This window comes from Plecotus auritus (genome assembly GCF_963455305.1).
Source record: "Plecotus auritus genome assembly, chromosome: X".
NCBI lineage: Eukaryota > Metazoa > Chordata > Mammalia > Chiroptera > Vespertilionidae > Plecotus > Plecotus auritus.
Genome location: NC_137784.1, coordinates 55,599,080 through 55,624,161, shown reverse-complemented (window position 1 = coordinate 55,624,161; position 25,082 = coordinate 55,599,080). Strand labels below are relative to the sequence as shown.

At 38.0% G+C, this 25,082-nt stretch overlaps 1 protein-coding gene and 1 pseudogene across 2 annotated transcripts in view; one reads left to right on the top strand and one right to left on the bottom strand.

The window, feature by feature from the left end:
• TEX11 (testis expressed 11) overlaps positions 1–25,082 on the top strand; it is a gene marked incomplete at both ends in the record, with an annotated part of 517,390 nt that overhangs the window by 142,456 nt on the left and 349,852 nt on the right. The gene's annotated exons all lie outside the window — the stretch shown is intronic.
• Positions 8,371–10,363, bottom strand: LOC308239941 (stress-70 protein, mitochondrial-like; annotated as a pseudogene). Its single transcript has one exon. The product of its transcript is annotated as a stress-70 protein, mitochondrial-like (transcript).

Sequence of the window (25,082 nt, the reverse complement as noted above, 5' to 3'; positions counted from 1 at the left end):
TTTGAGCAGTTTTTCTTGCTTCTCTTGAGCATTTGTATGTCCTCTTTGGAGAAATGTCTGTTCAGGTTTTCTGCCCATTTTTAAATTGGACTGTTTGTCTTCCTTTTATTGAGTTGTATGAGTACTTTATATATCTTGGATATTAACCCTTTATCAGATGTATCAATGGCAAATATGTTGTCCCATTCAGTGGGTTCCCTTTTCAATTTGATGGTGCTTTCCTTTGCTGTGCAGAAGCTTTTTCGTTTTTGTGCAGTAGCTTTTTATTTTAATGTAGTCCCATTTGTATATTTTCTCAGTTGCTTTTGCCCTAGGAGATGTATATGTAAACATATTGCTACGTGAGATGGATGAGATTTTACTGCCTATGTATGAGATTTTACTTATAAGATTTTTTATGGTTTCATGCCTTACATTTAAATCTTTTATCCATCTTGAGTTTATTCTTGTGTATGGTGTAAGTTAGTGGTCTAGTTTCTTCTTTTTGCATGTGTTTATCCAGTTTTACCAGCACCAATGTTGAAGACACTGTCTTTATTCCATTGTATATTCTTGCCTCCTTTGTCAAATATTAATTGACCATAATAGTGTGGGTTTATTTCTGGGGTCTCTGTTCTGATCCATTGGTTGATATGCCTGTTCTTGTGCCTGTTCCAGGTGTTTATAATGGCTTTGTAGTATAACTTGATATCCAGTGTTGTGATCCCTCCTACTTCATTCTTCTTTCTCAAGATTGCTGCAGGTATTCGGGGTCTTCTTTGGTTCCATATAAATTTTTAGAGTTTTTGTTCTAGCTCTGTGAAGTATGCCATTGGTATTCTAATAGAGATTGTGTTGAATATGTAGATTGCTTTGTGTAGTATAGATATTTTAATGATGTTAATTCTTTCAATCCATGAACATGGCATACACTTCTATTTGCTTGTATCTCCTCTATTTCTTTTCTCAGTGTCTTATAGTTTTCCAAGTACAGGTCTTTTACCTCCTTGGTTAAGTTTATCCCTAGGTATCTTATTTTTTGTTGTTGTTGTTGCAATGGTAAATGGGATGGCTTTTTTAGTTTCTCTTTCTGAGAGTTCATTATTGTGTAAAAATTCTATCAATTTGTGGGTGTTAATTTTGTATCCTGCTACCTTGCTAAATTCATTTATTAAGTCTACTAGTTTCCTGGTGGAGTCCTTAGGGTGTTCTCTGTACAGTATCATGTCATCTGTGACTAATGACAATTTTACTTCCTCCTTTCCAATTTGGATGCCTTTTATCTCTTCTTGTTATCTGATTGTTATGGCTAGGACTTCCAGTACTATGTTGAATAAGAGTGGTGAAAACAGACATCCTTGTCTTATTCCTGTTCTTAAGGGAAATACTTTAAGTTTTTGCACATTGAGTATTATATTGGCTGTAGGTTTGTTGTATATGGCCTTTATTATGTTGAGGTATGATCCCTCTACTCGCACTGAGAGTTTTTATCAAAAAAAGGTCTGTATTTTGTCAGATCCTTTTTCTGCATCTATTGATATAATCATGTGGTTTTTATCTTTCAGTTTGGTTATATGATGTATCACATTGTTTATTTGTGAATATTGTACCAGCCTTGCATCCCTGGAATAAATCCCACTTCATCATGGTGTATGATCTTTTTAATATATTGCTAGATCTGATTTTCTTGTACTTTTTGAGGACTTTAGCATCTATGTTCATCAGGGGTATTGGCCTGTAATTTTCTTTCTTTGTAATGTCTTTATCTGGTTTTGGAATTAGGATAAGCTGGTTTGTAAAAAGATCTTGTGTTTTTTCTCTTGAATTTTTTTTGGAATAGTTAGAGGAGGATAGGTGTTAGTTCTTTTGCGAATGCTTGGTAAAATTCACCTGTAAATCCATTGGGTCTAGGACTTTTGTTTGCTGGAAGTTTTTAAATTACTGCTTCAATTTCATCAGTTGTTATTGGCCTGTTCAGGTTTTCTGATTCTTCCTGATTGAGTTTTGGGAGATTGCATGTTTCTAGTAATTTGTCCATTTTAACCATGTTGTCCAGTTTGTTGGCATATAGGTGCTCATAGTATTTGCTTACAATCCTTTGTATTTCTGTGATTTCCATTGTTCTATCACCGCTTTCATTTCTGATTTTATTTATTTGGGTCCTCTTTTTGTGTTTCTTGATGAGTCTGGCTAGGGGTTCAATAATCTTGTTTATCAGAACCCGATCTTGGATTTATTAATGTTTTGTGCTGTTTTTTGTTTGTTTGTTTGTTTTGTCTCTATGACATTTATTTCTGCTCTGATCTTTATTATTTCCTTTCTTCTACTTCCTCTGGGCTTTACTTGCTGTTCTCTTTCTAGTTAATTTAGTTGTAGGGCTAGATAGTTTATTAGTCCTTTTTCTTATTTCTTGAGGTAGACCTGTAATGCTATGAACTTCCCTCTCAGGACTGCTTTCACCGTGTCCCATAGGTTTTGGGTGGTTTTGTGTTCATTTTCACTTGTTTCCAGGAACTTTTTAATTCCTTGCTTGATCTCATTGGTAACCCATTTATTGTTTAATAACATGCTATTTAGCCGCCATATATTTGAGTTTATTTTATTGTAATTGATTTCTAACTTAATTCATTGTATTCTGAGAAGATGCTTGGTGTTATATCAGTCTTCTTGAAATTGTATAGAGTTATTTTGTGCCCTAACATGTGGTCTATCTTTGAGAATGTTCCATGTGCACTTGAGAAGAATGGATATTCTGTTGCTTTGGGTGAATGGTCTGTAAATATTGGTTAGATCCATTTGATCTATGGTGTCATTTAAGGCCTCTGTTTCCTTATTAATTTTTTTTCCTGGAAGATCTATCCAGTGATGTCAGTGGGGTGTTAAAATCCCCCTCTATGTATGTTTTTCTGTCAGTCTCTCCCTTAAAGTCTATTAAGATTTTTTTTAAATATATTTTATTAATTTCAGAGAAGAAGGAAGACGGAGAGAGAGATAAAAACATCCATGATGAGAGAATCATGGATCGGCTGCCTCCTGCAAGTCCCCCACTGGGGATCGAGCCCATAACCCGGGCATGTGTCCTTGACTGGAATAGAACCTGGGACCTTTCAGTTCGCAGGCCGACGCTCTATCCACTGAGCCAAACGAGCTAGGGCTCCATCAAAATTTTTAATGTACTTGGGTGCTCCTATATTGAGTGCATATATGTTTACAAGGGTTATAGTTTCTTGTTGAATCATTCCCTTTAGTATTATGAAGTGGCCTTCTTTGTCTCTTGTTATGGCCTTTGTTTTGAAGTATATTTTGTCTGAAAGGCGTATTGCTATTCCAGCTTTATTTTTCCTTTCCATTTGCATGGCATATATTTTTCTATCCCCTCACTCTCACTGTGTGTATGTCTTTTGTTCTGAGGTGGGCCTCTTGTAGACAGCATATATATGGGTCATGTTTTTTGTTTTTTTAATATATTTTTATTTCTTTTTTACAGAGAGGAAGGGAGAGGGATAGAGAGTTAGAAACATGGATGAGAGAGAAACATCCATCAGCTGTCTACTGTACACCCCCTACTGGGGATGTGCCCGCAACAAAGGTACATGCCTTTGACCAGAATTGAACCTGTGACTCTTCAGTCCGCAGGCCAACGCTGTATTCACTGAGCCAAACCAGTTAGGGCTGGGTCATGTTTTTTTATCCATTCAATCACCTCATATCTTTTGACTGGAGCATTTAGTCCATTTACATTTAAGGTTATTATTGATAGGTATTTATTTATTGCCATTTTTATTTTCTTTATTGCTATGATCCCCTCTCGCTCTTTTTCTTCTTCTTGGAGCAGTCCCTTTAACATTTCTTGCATTGCTGATTTGGTGGTAATGTACTCTTTTAGCCTTTTTTTATTTGGAAAGATTTTTATTTCACCTTCAATTTTAAATGATAGCCTCGCTGGATACAGTAGTCTTGGATCTAGGCCCTTGCTTTTCATTACTTTGAGTACTTCATGCCACTCCCTTCTGGTCTGAACTGTTTCTCTTGAGAAGTCAGTCGACATTCTAATGGGAACTCCTTTGTATATAATTTTCTTTCTCTCTCTCTCTCTCTCTCTCTCTCTCTCTCTCTCTCTCCCTTTAAGAATCTTTCTTTGTCTTTAACATTTGCCATTTTAATTATGATGTGTCTAGTTGTGGAACCCTTTCGATACTTCTTGATTGGGACTCTCTATGCTTCCTGAACCTTGTGTAACGTTTTCCTTCACTGGGTTGGGAAAGTTTTCTGTCATTATTTCTTTAAACAGGTTCTCTGTTCCTTGCTCATCCTCTGCCCCTTCTGGTATTCCTGTAATACAGATGTTGTTGCATTTCATTTTGTTCCAGAGTTCCCTTAAGCCAGTGGTCGGCGAGCCGCGGTTTGCCGCTCTGTTGACTAATGAGTTTGCCGACCACTAGACTAGACTAAATGTTACCGTGTAGTTGGAAGCTGTGAGGATTAGGCAATTGTGGCATATTGTGTGCAAAAAGGTAAAGGGTAGTATATGACAATGGTCGGCAAACTCATTAGTCAACAGAGCGGCAAACCACGGCTCGCGAGCCGCATGTGGCTCGCGAGCCGTGGTTTGCTGACCACTGCCTTAAGCTATCTTCTTGCTTTTCATTTATTTTTTGTATTTGCTGCTCTAATTGGGTATTTATTTCTACCTTGTCTTCCAAATTGCTGATTTGGTCCTCTGCTTCATCCAATCTACTTTTAATCCCTTTGAGTGTGTTCTTCAGATATATCATTCTTCCTTTCTGTCTGGTTCTTGTTAATGGCCTCTATTTCCCTTTTCATGCTGTTTTGCACTAAGTTATTTAAGCATCTTTATAACCATTGCTTTGAACGCTATGTATTGTTGGTTGTGTTGTATCACAAATCAGTGAGCTGGACCAGATGCCTAATGAGCCAATTAGTTAGGAGTCATCTTTATTGGTGCAGGTTCAAAGCAGATTACCTCTGTCAAATTCTGAACAAACACAGGAGGGAGTATTTCCTTTTGATATCCTTCTAGTTCTTTGTGTAAGACAGCTTGTAACCTTGAATACATATTATATCTAATCAAACACCTGTGACCTTGGATGAACAAACACTTGGTAGAATATGTGAATTAATATAGTGTTTCAGCCCCTTTAGATGGCTAGCTTGCAAGGTCAGACAGTTAAGTTTATCTTTTCTATTCAAGCAAAGAACAAAGTTATTTTACAGTCTAAAAATAACAGAGTTGACCCATGGAATAAGAGACTGTCTAAGAATAACAGAGTAGTTCAAACAGCAGCTTTTCCAAAGGAGGAACCACTATGCTTCAGTTGCTTGCCTCTATCTCATTTAGTTCTTTTTCTGGAGATACCTTATTTTCTCTCATTTGGGGGTTCTTTTTCTCCCCATTTTAGCTGTCTCTTTGTATTTGCTTCTATGTATTAGATAGAACTTCTATGCCTCCCAGTCTTTGTGGGATGGCCTTACATAGAAAGTGTCTTGAGGGGTCCAGTGGTGTAATCTCTTTGTTTACCTGAGCTGGATGCTCTAGGAATGCCCCTTGTGTGCATTGCTTGGATTCTCCTGTTGTAATTGCGACTTGATTGTTGATATCCCGTTTGTGGGAGGGATCTCCCTTCTGACTTGCTGCCAGTGAGGTTCAACCCCAATGTCAGTCTGGGATAGTGTCTGCAGTGGGGACCCAAACTACTGTTTCTTATTCTAAAATTTATCACATTCAAGTCAAACATGGATTACTTGTTGAGTTCGCAGATAAAACTATCATAAGGACAATCATCCATATCTTCTACCATATACTACTAATCTATGGAACACATTTTCGTCATGCTTTAATTATCTATGTGTTGAGAAAACTGTAGGGAGCAGTTGGTGATACAAGCAGGAATGAATAGCTACTAATTAAGCATTCTTAGTAAATTTTAAGGAGGCTATGGAAAGTGAGTGTACTTTCTATAGGCTTATCTCTTTTTAGAACAGTGACTATATTAAAGTAGAGGTTATATACAACATGGGAATATACATTCAGTCAAAGAGGGAAAACCCCATTTTTACACAAACGATAAGATACCAAAATTGTTCTAGTATATTAAAATTTTGTTGGAACAGAAGCCTAGAACATAAAGGATGGTAGTGGGTATTGTTTATAAAGCTCTTCCCCTCACTTCTTGTTAACAAATCTCAGTTCAGACCTTTCTCAGTTTTTGTCTTTTCCCTGCCTAAAGATAGTTCAAAAACAGCTGCTGCTCTCCTTGCTTTCTGCCACATTCTTTGGTCAGATCTCCTTAGGAGATGTCACATATTAAGAGACAGCCACTGTACTTGTGAATGAAATTGGAAGTACTTCAACTTACTTTACTTTGGGTGTCAAGGTTGTTGCCTTTATGTATTCAATGAATTATTCAGTTAGGATTCTATAAATATAAAATTTCAGATCTTTAAAAATAGGATGCCAACTTTGAAAATATGTTCAAGAGGTTTTTGTTTAATACAATATATTTTTCCTCCTCTTCCTTCCCCTTTTGTAATTCTTGTATATTGAGCTCCTCTGACAGCAAGAATAAGTAAATGGGAAGAGACTTGATATAGAACTTTCTTCCACAACAATCTAGGGGATTTGTTAGGGAACTCTCAGTTACCCTGGTGGAATTTAAATTTGTTGTTTATCTTTTAAAGTCTGAACTGAACATATATTATGCTAACTTGGCTTTTTAGAAAAGATGTACAGAAATTGCCCTGTAATCAATTAATATTCTACAGGAAGCTCTATAAACCAAACAAATAAAATATGTCTAACACCAAAGGCTTGGGGGTTACATTGATTTACTGCAAAGATTTTGCACATTTTCCCCCTGGGAGGAAAATGCCCCAATCCCAAACCTTAGTCATATTCTTTTTCTGTTTGTTTGTTTTCACTTGTGTGAATTTTATTTTTAATTAAATCTTTATTGTTAAAAGTATTACATATGTCCCCACATTGACCCCTTCTAGCCCTCCCTCGAATCCCACCTTAAGCCTTCACCACCCTATTGTTTGTGTCCAATGGTTATGTATATATGCATACAAGTTCTTTGGTTGATCACTTCCCACCCACCCATTATCCCCCACCTTCCCTCTGAGATTTCGCAGTATGTTCTATGCTTATGTCTCTAGATCTACTGTGTTCATTAGTTTCCACATATGAGTGACATCATGTGACACTTGTCTTTCTCTGACTGGCTTATTTCACTTAACGTAATACTCTCCAGGTCCATACGTGCTGTCTCAGAGGGTAAGAGATCCTTTTTTTACTGCTGCATAGTATTCCATGGTATAAATGTACCACAGCTTTTTTTATCCACTCATCTACTGATGGGTGCTTGGGCTGTATCCAGATCTTAGCTATTGTAAATTGTGCTGCTATGAACATAGGGGGTGCATACATTCTTTCTGATTGGTGTTTCAAGATTCTTAAGGCATATTCCTAGAAATGGGATCACTGGGTTAATTGGCAGTACCATATTTAATTTTTTGAGGAACCTCCATACTGTTTTCCATAATGGCTGCACTAGTCTGCATTCCCACCAGCAGTGTACTAGGGTTCCCTTTTCTCCACATCCTCCACGGCACTTGTCATTTGTTGATTTGTTGATGGTAGCCATTCTGACAGGTGTGTGGTAATAACTCATTGTGGTTTTAATTTGTATCTCTCTGATGATTAGTGACTTTGAACATTTTTTTTCTTTTCATATTTATTTAAAAAAAATCCAGAATGGATAAAAAAGAATAATCCAAGATACAGGTGCCAAAGGCCAGAAGGTAGCTATAAAAGTATGCTATAGGAAAATCAGGGAGCCTTATTACCTTGTTTTAAAAGCTTTACCTAACATAAATAGCTTAGCTTCCCCTGCTCTACCTCTGAATGTGGCACAGCAGGCTTGTCTTGCAAGGCCTCAGTTGAAGGATCCCATGTATACCCACACAGACTGGTATGGCAGTACTTAAGTATCTTATATCCCCAGTGGTTTTATTCCAGGTCTGACTACATTCATTGTTGTGTGTGGGAATGTTTCACCCCTTGGAAACACAGGTATTTCAGCACAAAACAATGTTAAGTCTTTACAATCAATCAATCATCATCTTCCCTTTTTGGTGCAGCTGAAAAGTGATAGGCTAGGGACAGACAGAACAGTGTGAGGTTTGTTGCTGTTGGAATTATCACTCATTAAATGATCATTAGGTAAGTCACTAAATTTACATATTAAGGAAATTATATATAGAATACTGCAAAAACACAGTAAAAGATTGAAGTCTGCCCATTTCTGCTCAGGAAGTCCCTTCACTCCCAAGCATCATATGTTGTCCTTTTGGCTCCAAAGTTTACTGTTATTACTGTTTCTCCTCTTTTTGATCTTCCTTTTGTTCCCCAGTACTAAAACTTCCAGAGCCTTCTCGCTCAGAGGCCATCTTTTTTGTATGCCATTTCGAAGAGCTTCAATGACACTTGCTGAAGGGAAGATGCAGCCTGCCTTATGTTTTCTCCAGTTTTATCTTTTTGAGCCAGGAGCTCTCTCATTTTGGAAATCTCCTCTTTTAGTTTGTTGCACTCATCTGCAGGCAATTGGTCCTTGAGTTCCTCCATCTTGCTTTCTGTATCATGGATGATTCCTTCAGCCATATTAACTGCTTCAACTCATTCCTTTCTTCGCCTATCTTCCTCAGCATACTTCTCTGCATTTTTAACCATATTTTCAATATCATCTTGCTTAACCCACCAGAAGACTGGATCACAATCTGCTGCTTGCATCCTGTACCCTTATCTTTGGCAGAAACATGTAAAATCCCATTGGCATCAATGTCAAATGTAACTTCAATCTGAAGGACTCCACGTGAGGCTGGGGGAATTCCAATCAAAGTAAACTGTCCAAGAAATTTGTTGTCTCCAGACATCTCTCTCTCACCCTGGCACACTTTAATCTCCACTTGAGTCTGACCATCAGCAGCTGTAGAAAACACCTGACTTTTCTTGGTTGGAATAGCGGTGTTCCTGTTAATAAGTTTGGTAAATACACCTCCCAGATTCTCAATACCCAAAGAAAGGGGAGTGACATCCAGGAGCAGCATATCTGTGACATCACCAGCCAACACACCTCCCTGAATGGCAGCTCCAATGGCGACAGCCTTGTCAGGATTGACAGCTTTACTTGGGGCTCGACCAAAGAGATACTGCACAGTCTGCTGAACCTTGGGCATTCTAATCATGCCACTAACTTCTGCATCCTGCATGGCTTTTTGGCATGGAGCGATGGTCCTCCTGACTAGCTCAGCAACAATCCCCTCAAACTGAGCCCGGGTCAGCTTCATATTCAAATGCTTACGTCCAGATGCATCCATTGTAAGATATGGCAAATTGATGTCAGTCTGCACAGATGAGGAGAGTTCACACTTAGCCTTCTCAGCAGCTTCCCAAACTCTTTGAAGTGCCATGTTGTCTTTGGTCAAATCAACTCCCATCTCTCTTTTAAAATCCTTCACAATGTGTTGTAGCAAGGCCTGATCAAAGTCTTCACCACCTAAGAAAGTGTCTCCATTGGTGGACTTCACCTCAAATACTCCTTTCTGAATTTCCCGGACAGAAATATCAAAAGTTCCATCACCTAAATCATACACAGCAATGACTTTATCTTCCGACTTGTCTAGACCATTGGCCAGAGCAGCAGCTGTGCATTCATTAATCACCCGAATCACATTCAGTCCAGCTATCTGACCAGCATCCTTAGTGGTCTGTCTTTGAGAGTCATTGAAATAAGCTGGGATTGTGATCATAGCATTTTTTTGCTGTATGTCCCAGGTAATTTTCTGCAGTATCTTTCATCTTCATCAACACAAATGCTCCAATCTGACTTGGAGAATAGAGTTTTCCATGAGCTTCAACCCAGGCATCACCATTGGAGGCATGGACAATTTTAAAGGGAACTTTTTTAATGCTTTCTGGACTTCAGGGTCATCATATCGCCGGCCAATAAGATGCTTGGTAGCACAGAATGTGTTGTTTGGGTTGGTGACAGCCAGGCATGCCAACAAGTCGCTCACCATCTGTTGTGAAGGCTACAACTGAAGGGGTGGTTCTGGCACCTTCAGCATTCTCCAGCACCTTTGCTTGTTTACCTTCCATAACTGCCACACAGGAATTGGTAGTACCCAAGTCAATACCAACAACTGCTCCTTTGATTGCTTCTGATACATGGTCCCGCTTTGAAACAATTCTAAAAGTCTCATGACTAAGGCCATTCCAGCCATCCTGGTGGCGGGCGACTGTGGGACCCTGGGAGGCTGCAGCGCTGATGAGACGGGATGCCTCAGCTCGGCTGGCACTTATCATGGCAGCTAAACAGTGAGAGTAGGAGGCAGCGAACCTTGAGTATTTTTTTGACATGTCTCTTGGCCATCTGTTTGACTGCTTTGGAGAAGTGTCTATTTAGGCCATTTGCCCATTTAAAAAATATTTTTAAGTCTTTATTGTTGAAAGTATTACATATGTCCCCTTTCTTATCCCCATGGGCCCACTCCAGCCGACCCCCGACCCCTGCCCCAGGCCCTCATCACTCCACTGTCTGTGTTCATGCGTTTGCTCATTTTTAAATTGGGTTGTTTGTCTTTCTTTTGTTAAGTTGTGTGAGTTCCTTCTATATTTTGGATATTAACCCGTTATCAGATGTATCATTGCCAAATATGTTCTCCCATGCAGTGGGCTCCCTTTTCGTTTTGTTGATGATTTCTTTTGCAGTGCAGAAGCTTTTTATTTTCATGCAGTCCTATTTGTTTATTTTCTCCTTAGTTTCTTTGCCCTAGGACAGTGGTCGGCAAACTGCGGCTCGCGAGCCACATGCAGTTTGTGAGCCGCAGTTTGCCGCTCTGTTGACTAATGAGTTTGCCGACCACTGCCCTAGGAGATGTATCCGTAAACATATTGCTACCAGAGATGTCTGAGCTTTTGCTGCCTATGGTTTCTTCTAGGATTTTTATGGTTTCACAATTTACATTCAAGTCTTTTATCCATTTTTAGTTTATTCCGTGTATGGTGTAAGTTGGTGGTCTACTTTCATTTGTTTGCATGTATCTGTCCAATTTTCTCAACATCATTTATTGAAGAGACTGTCTTGACTCAATTGTATGCTCTTGCCTCCCTTGTCAAATATTAATTGAGCATAATGGTGTGGGTTGATTTCTGGGTTCTCTGTTCTGTTCCATTGATCTATATGCCTGTTCTTGTGCCAGTACCAGGCTGTTTTGATTATGGTGGTTTTGTAGTATAACTTGATATCTGGTGTGATTTCTCCTACTGTGTTCATCTTTCTCAAGATTGCTGTAGCTGTTCGGGGTCAGTTTTGGTTCCATATAAGTTTTTGGAGTATTTGTTCTAGACCTGTGAAATATGCCATTAGTATTTTAATAGGGATTGCATTGAGTCTGTAGATTGTTTTTGGTAGTATGGACATTTAGTGATGTTAATTCTATCAATCCATGAACACCGTATATTTTTCCACTTGTTTATATCTTCCTCTACCTCTTTTCCAACGTTCTGTCATTTCCTGAGAATAAGTCTTTTATCTCCTTGGTTAAGTTTATTCCTAAGTTTCTTAACTTTTTGTTGCAATGGTAAATGAGATTGTTTGTTTAGTCTCTCTTTCTCAGAATTCATTACTGGTGCATAAAAAAGCCATCAGTTTTTGGGTGTTAATTTGGTATCCTGGTAAATTGCCAGTTTCAATTATTAAATCTAATAGTTTTTTGGTGGAGTATTTAGGGTTTTCTATGTACACTATGATGTCATCTGTGAATAATGAGAGATTTACTTCCTCCTTTCCAATTTGGGTGCCTTTTATGTCTTCTTCTTATCTGATCGCTGTGGCTAGAACTTCCAGTATTATGTTGAATAAGAGTGATAAAAGTGGACTTCTCTGTCTTGTTCCTGTTCTTAAGGGAAATTGTTCTAGATTTTGCCAATAGCATATGGTGTTCGCTGCAGGTTTGTCATATATGGCCTGTATTATGTTGAGATATGATTTCTCTATTCCCACTTGGTTGAGAATTTTTATAAAAAATGGGTGTGAAAAAATAAATTATAAGGATGGGTGTTGTTGTTGTTGTTGTTTTTTAGTTTTATTTTATTTTTTTTTGAGAGCAAAATTTTTTTTATTAAGGTATTATATGTGTACATATCTTATCATTGCCCCCCCACCCCACTCCCATACATGCCCTCACCCCCCAATGTTTTGCATCTGTTGGTTACTCTTATATGCATGCATATAAGTCCTTCAGTTGGTCTCTTATTTCCCCCACCTCTCCCTAAACTTCCCACTGTAATTTGAGAGTCTGTTTGATGCTTTAGGCCTCTGTATCTATCTTTTTCTTCATCAGTTTATAATGTTTTTCATTATCCCCAAATGAGTGAGATCATGTGGTATTTTTCTTTCATTGACTGGTTTATTTCACTTAGCATAATGTTCTCTAATTCCATCCAGGTGCCTACAAATGGTAATAATTCCTTCTTTTTTAGCATAGTATTCCATTGTGTAGATGTACCATAGTTTTCTGATCCAGTCATCTGGTGACGGGCACCTAGGCTGTTTCCAAATCTTAGCTATTGTAAATTGTGCTGCTATGAACATAGAAGTGCATATATCCTTTCTGATTGGTGTTTCTAGTTTCTGAGGATATATTCCTAGGAGTGGGATTACTGGGTCAAATGGGAGTTCCATTTTCAGTTTTTTAAGGAAACTCCACACTGTTCTCCATAGTGGCTGCACCAGTCTGCATTCCCACCAGCAGTGCACGAGGGTTCCTTTTTCTCCGCATCCTCGCCAACACTTGTCGTTTGTTGACTTGTTGATGATAGCCATTCTGACAGGTGTGAGATGGTACCGCATTGTCGTTTTGATTTGCATCTCTTGAATAATTAGCGACTTTGAGCATGTTTTCATGTGTCTCTTGGCCTTCCTTCTGTCTTCTTTCGAAAAGATTCTATTTAGGTGCGTTGCCCATTTTTTTATTGGATCCTTTATCTTCCTTTTATTAAGTTGTATAAGCTGCCTGTAGATGTTGGAGATTAAACCTTTATCAGTGATAACATTTGCAAATATCTTCTCCCATACAGTGGGGTTTCTTGTTGTTTTGTTGATGGTTTCTTTTGCTGTGCAAAAGCTTTTTATTTTGATGTAGTCCCATTTGTTTATTTTCTCTTTGGCTTCTGTTGCCCTAGGGGCAGTATCAGTGAAGAAGTTCTTTCAGCATATGTCTGAGATTTTTCTGCCTGTGGATTCCTCTAGTAATTTTATGGTTTCCCATCATATATTTAAGTCCTGTATCCATTTTGAGTTTATTTTTGTGTATGGTGTAAGTTGGTGATCTAGTTTCATTTTTTTGCATGTATCTGTCCAATTTTCTCAACACCATTTATTGAAGAGACTGTCTTGACTCCATTGTATGTTCATGCCTCCTTTGTCAAATATTAATTGCGCATAGTGGTTTGGGTCGATATCTGGATTCTCTATTCTATTCCATTGATCTATATGTCTGTTTTGTGCCAGTACCAGGCTGTTTTGAGGACAGTGGCTTTGTAATACAGCTTGAAATCTGGTATTGAGATCCCTCCTACTTTATTCATCTTTCTCAGGATTGCTGTGGCTAATTGGGGTCTTTTTTTATTCCAGATGAATTTTTGGAGAGTTCTTTCTAGGTCTGTGAAATATGCCGTTGGTATTTTAATGGAGAGTGCATTGAATCTATAGATTGCTTTGGGTAGTATGGACATTTTAATGATGTTGATTCTACCAATCCATGAACATGGTATGTTCTTCCATCTGTTTACATCTTCCTCTATCTCTTTTTTCAGTGTCCTGTAGTTTTCTGCGTATAGGTCTTTTACCTCCTTGGTTAGGGTTATTCCTAAGTATCTTAATTTTTTTGGTGCTATGGTAAATGGGATTGCTTTTTTAGTCTCTCTTTCTGTAAGTTCACTATTGGTGTATAGAAATGCCATAGATTTCTTGGCGTTAATTTTGTATCCTGATACATTGCCGAATTCATTTATTAATTCTGTTAGTTTTTTGATGGAGTCTTTTGGGTTTTTTATGTACAATATCATGTCATCTGCAAATAAGGACAGCTTTACTTCTTCTTTTCCAATTTGGATGCCTTTTATTTCTTCTTCTTGTCTAATTGCTATGGCTAATACTTCCAGTACTATGTCAAACAGGAGCGGTGAGAGTGGGCATCCCTGTCTTGTTCCTGTTCTTAGGGGAAATGGTTTTAGTTTTTGCCAATTGAGTATGATGTTAGCTGTGGGTTTATCATATACAGCTTTTATTATGTTGAGGTATCATCTTTCTATTCCCACCTTGTTGAGAGTTTTTATCAATAAAGTGTGTTGGATTTTGTCAAATGCTTTTTCTGCATCAATTGATATGACTATGTGATTTTTATCTCTATTTGTTTATGTGATGTATCACATTTATTGATTTTCGGATATTGTACCATCCTTGCATTCCTGGGATAAACCCTACTTGGTCATGGTGTATGATCTTTCTGATGTACTGCTGGATCCGATTTGCTAGAATTTTGTTGATGATTTTGGCATCTACGTTCATGAGGGATATTGGCCTGTAATTCTCCTTCATTGTATTGTCTTTATCTGGTCTTTATCTGGTATTGGTATTAGGGCGATGCTGGCTTCATAGAAAGAGCTTGGAAGTGTTCCTTCCTCTTGAATTTTTTGGAATAGTCTGAGGAGGATAGGTTTTAGTTCTTCCTTGAATGTTTGGTAGAACTCTCCTGTGAAGCCGTCTGGCCCCGGGCTTTTGTTTGCCGAAAGCTCTTTGATGACTGCTTCAAATTTTCCATAGTTACTGGCATATTGAGCTGTTTAGATTCTTCCTGATTGAGTTTTGGAAGGTTATATTTTTCTAGGAATATGTCCATTTCCTCCAGGTTTTCCAGTTTCTTGGAATAGAGTTGTTCGTAGTATTTTTTAACAATCCGTTGTATTTCCGCGGGATCTGTTGTTATTTCACCTCTTTCATTTCTGATTTTGTTTATTTGGGTCCTCTCTCTTTGCTTCTTGGTGAGCCTGGCTAGAGGTTCATCAATCTTCTTTATCCTTTCAAAGAACCAGCTCTTGGTTTTGTTGATCTTTTGTATTGTTTCTTTGGTCTCTATGTTGTTTATCTCTGCCCTGATCTTTATTATTTCCTTCCTTCTGCTTATACTTGCCTTTTCTTGTTGCTTTTTTTCTAACTCTTTGAGTTGTAGGGTTAGATAATTTATTACCATTGTTTCTTGTTTTTTGCAGTAGGCTTGTAGAGCTATGAACTTTCCTCTCAAGACTGCTTTCGCTGTGTCCCATAGATTTTGGATTGTAGTGTTTTCATTGTCATTTGTTGCCATGATGTTTTTTATTTCTTCTTTGATCTCTCTGGTAACCCAGTCATTGTTTAATAGCATGTTGTTTAGCCTCCATGTGTTTGATTTCTTTGGGTTGTTTTTATTGTAGTTGATTTCCAGTTTTATGCCACTGTGGTCTGAGAAAATGGTTGATATGATTTCTATCTTCTTGAATTTGAAGAGACTTTGCCTATGACCCAACATATGGTCTATCTTTGAAAATGACCCATGTGCACTTGAGAAGAATGTATATTCTGTGGCTTTGGGGTGAAATGTTCTGAAGATGTCAATTAATTCCATCTGGTCTAGTGAGTCATTTAGGATTGATGTTTCTTTGCTGATTTTTTGTTTAGAGGATTTGTCCAATGGTGATAGTGGGGTATTAAAGTCTCCTACTATGATTGTATTGCTGTCAATCTCTCCCTTGATATCCTCCAGGAGTTTTTTTTTTATGTATTTGGGTGCTCCTGTATTGGGTGCATATATGTTTACCAGAGTTATTTCTTCTTGTTGGATTGCTCCCTTTAGTATTATGAAGTGGCCTTCCTTATCTCTTGTTATGTCCTTCACTTTGAGATCTAATTTGTCAGATATAAGTATTGCTACCCCGGCTTTTTTTTCACTTCCATTTGCCTGGAAAACCTTTTTCCATCCCTTCACCCTCAGTCTGTGTGCGTCTTTTTTTCTGAGGTTGGTTTCTTGTAGACAGCAGATATATTGGTCTTGTTTTCTTATCCAATCTGTTACCCTATGTCTTTTGATTGGGGCATTTAATCCATTTACATTTAAAGTTTTTATTGATAGGTACTTATTTGTCGCCATTCCTATTCTTTACATCTGTGTTCCTTCTTCGCTTCCTGTTTCTTTTTTTTCTTTTTTTTTTTTTACATCAGACCCTTTAGCATTTCTTGCATTGCTGGTTTGTTGGTAATAAATTCCCTTAGTCCTTTTTTGTCTGTGAAGCTCCTGATTTCACCTTCAATTTTGATTGATAGCCTTGCTGGGTACAGTATTCTTGGATTCAGATTCTTCCTTTGCATGACTTTGTATATTTCATTCCATTCCCTTCTGGCCTGATGAGTTTCTGTTGAGAAATCAGTTGCTATTCTGATGGGGGTTCCTTTGTATGTAACTTTCTGTCTCTCTCTGGCCGCTGTTAAGATTCTTACTTTTTCGTTGGTGTTGGCCAATTTAATTATAATGTGCCTTGGCGTTGGTCTTTTGGGGTTCATTTTTCTTGGGACTCTGTGAGCTTCTTGGATTTGTGTGGGTTTTTTCTTCCCTATATCAGGGAAATTTTCTGTCATTATTTCTTCAAACAAGTTTTCTATTCCTTGCTCAGCTTCCTTTCCTTCTGGAACCCCTATTATGTGGATGTTGTTTTGTTTCGTGTTGTCCCAAAGTTCCCTTAGGCTCTCCTCCTGCCTTTTAATTTTTTTTTCTAGAAGTTGCTCTACTTGGATATTTTTTCCCATCTTGTCTTCTAGCTCACTGATGCGGTCCTCTGCTTCTTCTAATCTACTTTTGATGCTTTCTATTGAGTTCTTTACAGCAGTGATGTCATTTTTCATTTCCTCTTGGTTCTTGCTCATATTGTCAAATTTATCTTCCATTCTTTTCAGCCACCTTATGACCATTTCTTTGAATTCTTTCTCTAGAAGGTTTCTTGCTTCCATTTTGTTTACTTCCTTTTCTGGTGATGCCTGCTTTTCTTTCATATGCGGGCTGTGTCTTTGTCTCCCCATGGTCTCTCTTCCCTGGATGTCTGGTTATGTAGTTCTCTCTCTCCTGCATTGATTTAAAGGCACAAAATACAGCACTACCAGGTACAACACACAAGGCACTGAACAGAAATGTATTCACGATATTAATAACCTCCAATAAAGGTGACCACCAGAGAAAGGCAAATTAGGGATAGGAGAGAAAGAAGAAGAGGAAAAAGAAAGAAAGGGAAAAAAAGAGAAAAAGGAGTGGTACAGGAAAAAAAAAGTAAGAGAGACAAGAAAGAGACTAAGAGAGAAAGGGGAACAAACTATATATATGGGGATAAAACTCCAATAGAACAATCACTAATCACAGCAAATGCCAGCTACAAGTACCTGGGGATTAATACAAACTACAACACCAACTAATATTGAGTGAGGGAAGGGAAAAACAGAAGCACAAAACAAACAAAAAAATAAACAAACAAAAGAAGAATAAGCAAAACAATCTCACAAAAAAGCATAAAAATTCGATATAATAAACATTCAAACGAACAACAACAAAAGGACAGAGAGAAAAACAATTTTTTGGATAGTTAAGACAGCGAAGAGAGAGGTGTGTATGGACTTGGAGCAGGGGATTGGAGATTAGATATGTAAGTAGGGTGAAATTTTAACAAGGGGTAAACAGAAAGAATAGGGAAAATCTAAAGTAGGAAAGGGGTAAGATAAACAGGACACTGAAAAGGGGAAGGTGAGGAAGAGAGTGATGGCATAAAGGTAGAGTTGAGATAGAGTAAAACGATGCTAAAGGAAAGATGAAAATAGAATGTTGAACACTAATCCAAAAATAAAATGAAGAGAAAATAAAATGACACTTAAAAAAAAAAGATAAAATAGCAGTAGTAATAATATGGATTGAAAATAAAAATGTAATAATTAAAAAGGTAAAATCAAGTGAGGAAAAAAGGAAAAAAATTAGTTTCTTGAGTAAAATATGCAAAAAATGAAAATAAAAAAATAAAAAATAAAAATAAAATGTGGAGTAGTGAAGGTCATTCACTTCCTCTGTTGTTCTGTTTGGCACACCTGTTTCTCAGTTCGGACAGTATTGCAGTTCCCTGCGTTCCACTGCTCTTTAGTGTTGTAAGCCAGTCCTGATTTTAAGCAGGTGGTGTGTCTTAATTTTTCGTATTCCTTTATTTTTGATTACACAAGAGTCAATTTGTGATTCAGCCCCTGGGTGGCAGTGTTTCTCGATTGACTTCCGGGTCTATCTATGGCCTCTCTAGGGAGTGTTAGAGCTTTCTTTCCCTGTGGCACTCACTACCGGTTTGTGGGAGTGGGCTGCCTCAGAGCTGGCTTTCTGATGGTCACTCCCTGCTCCGATCCCCAGTTTCCAGAAAAACACTTTCCCCTGCAGTCTCCTAGGGTGTCCCCAACTGGGTGATCCTATGTATTGGGCTTAGTAATCAGAAGCAAGAATTTCAAGAGGAAAAAGCCCAAGTGTGCGAACAATGGGTCTGCGCACAAGTCTATGCAGCCGGCACACCTTTGAAATACTTAGGCTGTCCCTGCACGTCAGATCAAAATGGGTTGCTTTTTAGAGAGCCCTTCTGTTAGCAGCTCTGAGGACCGCCTTTCACATTCACAGATCACGCCAGCTTCAACAGCCACGGATTTTTCTAGGCACAGACTTCCCTGGTCCTCCAGCTCCCGCAAAACGTGTGTTCCTCTCTCCCGCCGGGACCAAAGACCTCAACTTATCCCAGGCGAAATCTGACCTTTCCGTGGTGGAGTGTAGAGCTCCTGTGAATCCGTGTGTTTGCACCAATTGGGGACCAGTGTTCTGGGGCTTGCAGCTGTTCCGTGGTGCCGCAGTTGTGGATTCTCAGGCTTCCGATAAGCTCCACTTTCCAGTTCAAGATGGCGCAAACTCCTCGTCAGAGCCCGTAGCTCTGGGAGGGGACCCAGCCGCAGTGGGGGCTGCCAGGTCAGGGGAACGCCATCTAGCAGTCCCCCACCTTCTTCTGGAGTTTAGCTGTCCTTTAACTTGCCAACAAATACTCCTCGTGCGACCCTCAGCTGTTCTTTCTTTCTGCTCCGGGATAAGGCTTGGAACACGTCTGTCTATTCCGCCGCCATTTTTCCTCCCAGCTGGGTGTTTGGTTTTGTCAAATGATTTTTCTGTGTGCATTGCTATTATCATGTGATTTTTATCTTTCAATTTGTTTATGTGATGTATCACATTTATTGACTTGTGAACATTGTACCAGCTTTTCATCCCTGGAATAAATCTCACTTGCTCATGGTGTATGATCTTTTTAATGTATTGCTGGATCTGATTTGCTAGTATTTTGTTGAGGATTTTAGTTCTTATGTTCATCAGGGACAATGGCCTATAATTTTTTCCTTTGTCTTGTCTTTATCTGGTTTTGGAATTAAGATAATGCTGGCCTCATAAGAAGAGTTTGGAAGTGTTCCTTCCTCTTGGATTTTTTGGAATAGTTTGAGGAAGTTAGGTGTTAATTCTTCTTTGAATGTTTGCTAAAACTCCCCTTTGAAGCCATCCAGATTAGGGCTTTTGTTTTCTGGGATTTTTTTTTTTTATTACGGTTTCTATTTCATCAGTTGTTATTGGCCTATTCAGGTTTTCGATTCTTCCTGATTCAGTTTTGGGACATAGTATTTTTCTAGGAATATGTCCATTTCGTCCAGGTTGTCCAGCTTGTTGGCGTATAGTGATTCATAGTATTTTCTTATAATCCTTTGTATTTCTGTGGTGTCAGTTGTTCCTTCACCTCTTTTTTTTCTGATTTTATTTATTTGGGTCTTCTCTCTTTCTTTCTTGATTAGTTTGGCTAATGGTTCATCAATCTTGCTTATCTTTTCAAAGAACCAGCTCTTGGTTTTATTTATTTTTGTATTTTTTGTTTGTTTGTTTCTCTGTCATTTATTTCTGCTCTAATCTTTATTATTTCCTTCCTTCCACTTACTCTGGGCTTTTTTTTTTTTTCTTGTTGTTCTCTTTCAAATGGTTTAATTTGTAGGGTTACATAATTTATTATTATTTTTTCTTGTTATTTTTAAGTAGACCTGTAGTGCAATAAAGTTCCCTCCCAGTACTGCTTTTGCTGTGTTCCAGAGTTTAAAAATTTTTTTTCTTTATGTAATAGGTAACCCATTCATTGTTTCATAACATGCTATTTAGCCTCCATTCATTTGAATTTTTTTGAGTGTTTTTACTTTAGTTGATTTCTAATTTCATTCCATTGTGATCTGAGAAGATGCTTGATATGATTTCAATCTTCTTGAATTTGTAGAGACTTGTTTTGTGTCCTAACATGTAGGTTATCTTTGTGAATGATCCATGGGCACTTGAGAAGAATGTATATTCCACAGCTTTGGCATGAAATCCTATATAATAAAGAGGTAATATGCAAATTGACTCTCACGCCCTCGCACAAGATGGCCACCCCCATGTGGTCAAAGATGGCCACCATAAGATGGCCGGCAGGGGAGGGTAGTTGTGGGTGATCAGGCCACCAGGGGAGGGCAGTTGTAGGGGACCAGGCCTGCAGGGGAGGGCCGTTGGGGGTGACCAGGCTGGCATGGAAGGGCAGTTAGGGGTGACCAGGCCTGCAGGGGAAGGCAGTTGGGGGGTTACCAGGCCTGCAGGGGAGGGCAGTTGGGGGCAATTGGGCCGGCAGGGGAGCAGTTAGGCATCGATCAGGCTGGCAGAGGAGTGGTTAGGGGGTGATCAGGCTGGCAGGCAGGCAAGCAGTTGGGAGCCAGCAGTCCCGGATTGTGAGAGAGATGTCCGAATGCCGGTTTAGGCATGATCCCTAAATCTTTTCCATGATCCTGTAGGGATCATGCCTAAACCGGCATTCGGACATCCCCTGAGGGGTTCCAGATTGGAGAGGGTGCAGGCTGGGCTGAGGGACATCCCCCCTCCCCCTGCACCAGTGCATGAATTTCATGCACCGGGCCTCTAGTGTTCTATAAATGTCAATTAAATCTATCTGTTCCAGTGTTTCATTTATAGTTGGTGTTTCCTTGTTAATATTTTGTCTGGAAGATGTATCCTGTGAAGGAAGTGTAGTGTTAAAGTCCCCTACTATGATTGTATTGTTGTTGGTCTTTCCCTTAAAGTCTTCTAGAAGTATTTTTATATATTTTGGTGCTCCTATATTGGGTGCATATATGTTTACCAGGGTTATATCTTCCTGTTGGATTGATCCCTTTAGTATTATGTAGTGACCTTTGTTGTCACTTGTGATGGCCTTTATTTTGAAGGTTATTTTGTCAGATATGAGTATTGATACCCCAGCTTTTTTTCTTTTCCATTTGCATGGAAATTTTTCTCCCATCCTTTTAACTTTATCCTAAAAAATAATGTTTAAAATTTCTATGCTACTTAAGGAAATTACATGTGCTATTTAAAAAAATTTAAATATCATAAAAATACATTATATGGAAAGAAAAAGTCCCTCATAATCCCACACTCACAAATGCTCAGTAGTAACATTTTACATTATGTTCTTTATTTTTTTCAAAACCAATTTTAAAAGCTCTTTTAATGTATTAAATAAATGACAAGCAAAACATGAGAATCCTTGCAATGTATTTGGAGGATTTAAGGAGTTGAAGATTTTTTTCAATATGGACTGGAAATAAAGAAGGTTAATGGAACAAAACCAAGCCAAAGAGTATACATAGGAAAAAATTTGAATTTGTAATCTTTTGTTATATTAGTAACAGTTAGCAAAATTGGAAAAAAGGCAGAAGATCCTTGAATTGGACAAAATCCTGGAGAACTGGATAAAACCCTGAAGGTGTTCTGTAAAAAATATTCTAATATTGATCTTAATAAATGAAATTGAAATGATCCTACTTCTTTAAGCGACATGTCAGAGACTGAGTGGTTATAAATTTCTGAAGAGGAGAGTCCTTTATAGTTTTTTTCAAAAATGAGAATATTTCTTAATCCCCTGTGTGAGAGTTCTGTGCAGCATTTCTTTCCTCAGGTTTCAAAGAATGCATGATTTCTTCTGCCTCCTTATGAGACCATGGTTACAGTTCATATTACCTTAAGACACACACACACACACACACACACACACACACACACACACTAGCCTAAACTTAGTGTTGCTAGATTTTCTGGATGTGAATAAAAAGTTGGGTTGGCTGGTAGTCTGTTACAGGAAGAGTAATTTTTGAGCTCCCTTTCTAACATTATTTTTAATTTCTCTAAAACTAATTTAAACCTGTCTCAGTTGGTAGCTAATGTGAATTGCTTTCTATTAGTTGGGAATAGTTTTTACTCTGGATGTAGTATCCTCAAATGGGAAGAGAAGTGTATTTCTTTCCTGCTTCTTTAATACTTTTTATATCTCTCATGGAATCAGAAGGAGAATTCAGCAAAAATTATGTTTTTTGTTTTCTAAATTCATAGCACTTAGAATTAGTGAACCCAGATTGTGTAATTTCCATGCTGGATTTAAAAATAGCTGTTATGTTTAGAATAAGGAGAATGTTTATGAGATTTAAAAATTTATCAATATTTAACCTCTACTATGGTTATATAAGAATATGCTGGGTATATCACCAGAAGTCTTCTAATAAGTAAAGGAAATAAAGTAAATATAAACGTAGTTATGTGCGCAAATATTAATTGCTCAATATATGGGCCCGAGGACAGTTTGTATCTGTTTTAATGCTACTTAATGTTCATTCCTTATTTTTGCTTCTGTTCCCTTGAGATTTTGACAGTATTATCCATAGTGAGGCAATGAGATTTAGGGGAAGATTACAGAGCTAGCAGTAGAAAAATATGTTACTAGTCAACTGGGTGACTTTGTGTCACTCACTTAACTACTAACATGTTCTGGGATGTCCTAATCTGAAAAATGGGTGCAACATTATCAGTATCACAGGATTGTACTGAAGATAACATAAGTAACATAATAGTACTTGGAAAAATTAAGGGTATTATATAATCATAGACTCTGAAAAAATTATCCTATATAATAAAAGCCTAATATGCAAATCGACTGAACGGCAGAACAACTGGCAGAACAACCTTTCACTATGACTCACACTGACCACCAGGGGGCAGACACTCAATGCAGGAGCTGCCCCCAGCCTGCAGGCCCCAAGCCAGCCAAGGTGGGTGTGAGCAGGGGCCCCCCAGTTGCCCTGCCAGTTACCCCACAGAGGGAAGTGACCAGTGGTGGCAGCAGGGGGTGGGGCCGGCGAGCAGGTGGCGCTAGGCCGGCCAAGGCGGGTATGAGCAGGGGGCCTAATCACCCTGCCAGTTGCACCACAGATTGGCCCTGATCGCCCGCCAGGCCTAGGGACCCTACCCATGCACAAATTTCGTGCACTGGGCCTCTAGTTAACTATAAGATGGTTATATACACCTGTTTTAATGGGAAATTGAATGTATTAGCACCATCTTGTGGAAATATAATGAATTGTATAATAGCAATTTTAATAAGACAATTTACTATAAATAATACTTTAGAGCTACAAGAATCCTTACAGATCATCTAGTTCATTAATTTAGAAACTATGTTCTATGGTACCCTAGGTTTCTGTCAGAGGAGATTCAGAATCTCCTTTAAGAGATAGATGATACTTATCCACAATTTTCTAAGATCCCTATCTTGCTGCAGAGAAGTTAGGTTTTAATCAATTTCCCATGTCGTACGTCCTTATAAGATTTTGCTTGAAAAATGATTCTCCTGTTTATAGTATGAAAATGACTGATATACATCTACTTCCTTTTGTACAGATAAGGAAATAGAAATTTAGAGACATTAAAATATTTATACAAGTGTACCTACCTATGGCACTAGTTTTCCAGTCTTTTAGGAATAGTCTTTTTCTAAATGTCAGTAGTGATGTCCCCTCTTTGATTCCTGATTTTAGTAATTTGAGTCTTCCCCTTTTCTTGATCAGTCTAGCTAAAGGTCCGTCAATTTGTTGGATTTTTTCAAAACACTAAATTTTGGTTTTCTTGATTTTTCTCTATAGTTTTTCAGTTACCTATTTCATTAATTTCCACTGTAACCTTTATAACTTTCCCCCCTCTATGCTTGCTTTATGTTTAGTTTGCTCTTTCTTTTTTATTTTCCTAAGGTGAAAGATTGATATCTTTCTTGTTTATTAATGTTGCTGTTTATAGTTATAAATTTCCCCCAAGCCATTGCTTTAGTTCCATCCCATAGTTTTGGTATATTGTGTTTTCCTTTTCATTCAGCACAAGGTATTTTCTAATGTCTCTTGTGTTTTATTTTTTGACCTACTGGTTATTTAGGGGTGTGTTGTTTAAATTTCCACATGCTTTCCTTTCTTTTTTATTTCTAACTTAATTCCATATATGTGGAGAACATACTTTGTATGATTTCAATCCTGTTAAATCTGCTGAGGGTTTTAAAAGTCTAGAGTATGTTGTATTCTGGGTGATGTTTTATGTACACTTGAGAATAATGTATAAGTCTGTCATTTTGGGTAGAGTGGGGTATAGATGTTTGTTAGGTAGTAGGTTTATAGTATTGTTTAAGTCTTTTGTATCCTTTTTGATGCTCTGCCTAGTTGTTCTATTATTGAAAGTGGGGTATTGAAGCCCACAGCTATCATTGTTGAGTTATGTATCTGCCCACTTTTGTCAACTTTTGCTTCATGTATTTTGGGCCTCTGTTTTTAGGTCCATATGTTTATAGTTGTTATATCTTCTTGATGGATTAGCCCTTTTATGATTATAAAAATCCTTCCTTATCTCTAATAATATTTTTTCTTCAAGTCTATGTTGTCTAATATTAGTTTAAGTGTACTCTAGTGCTCTTATAGTTGCTATTTACATGGTATATTTTTTCATCTCTTATTTTCTGTTTGTAATTTTTAATCTAAAGTGTATTTTTTTGTTGACAGCGTATTATAATGGCT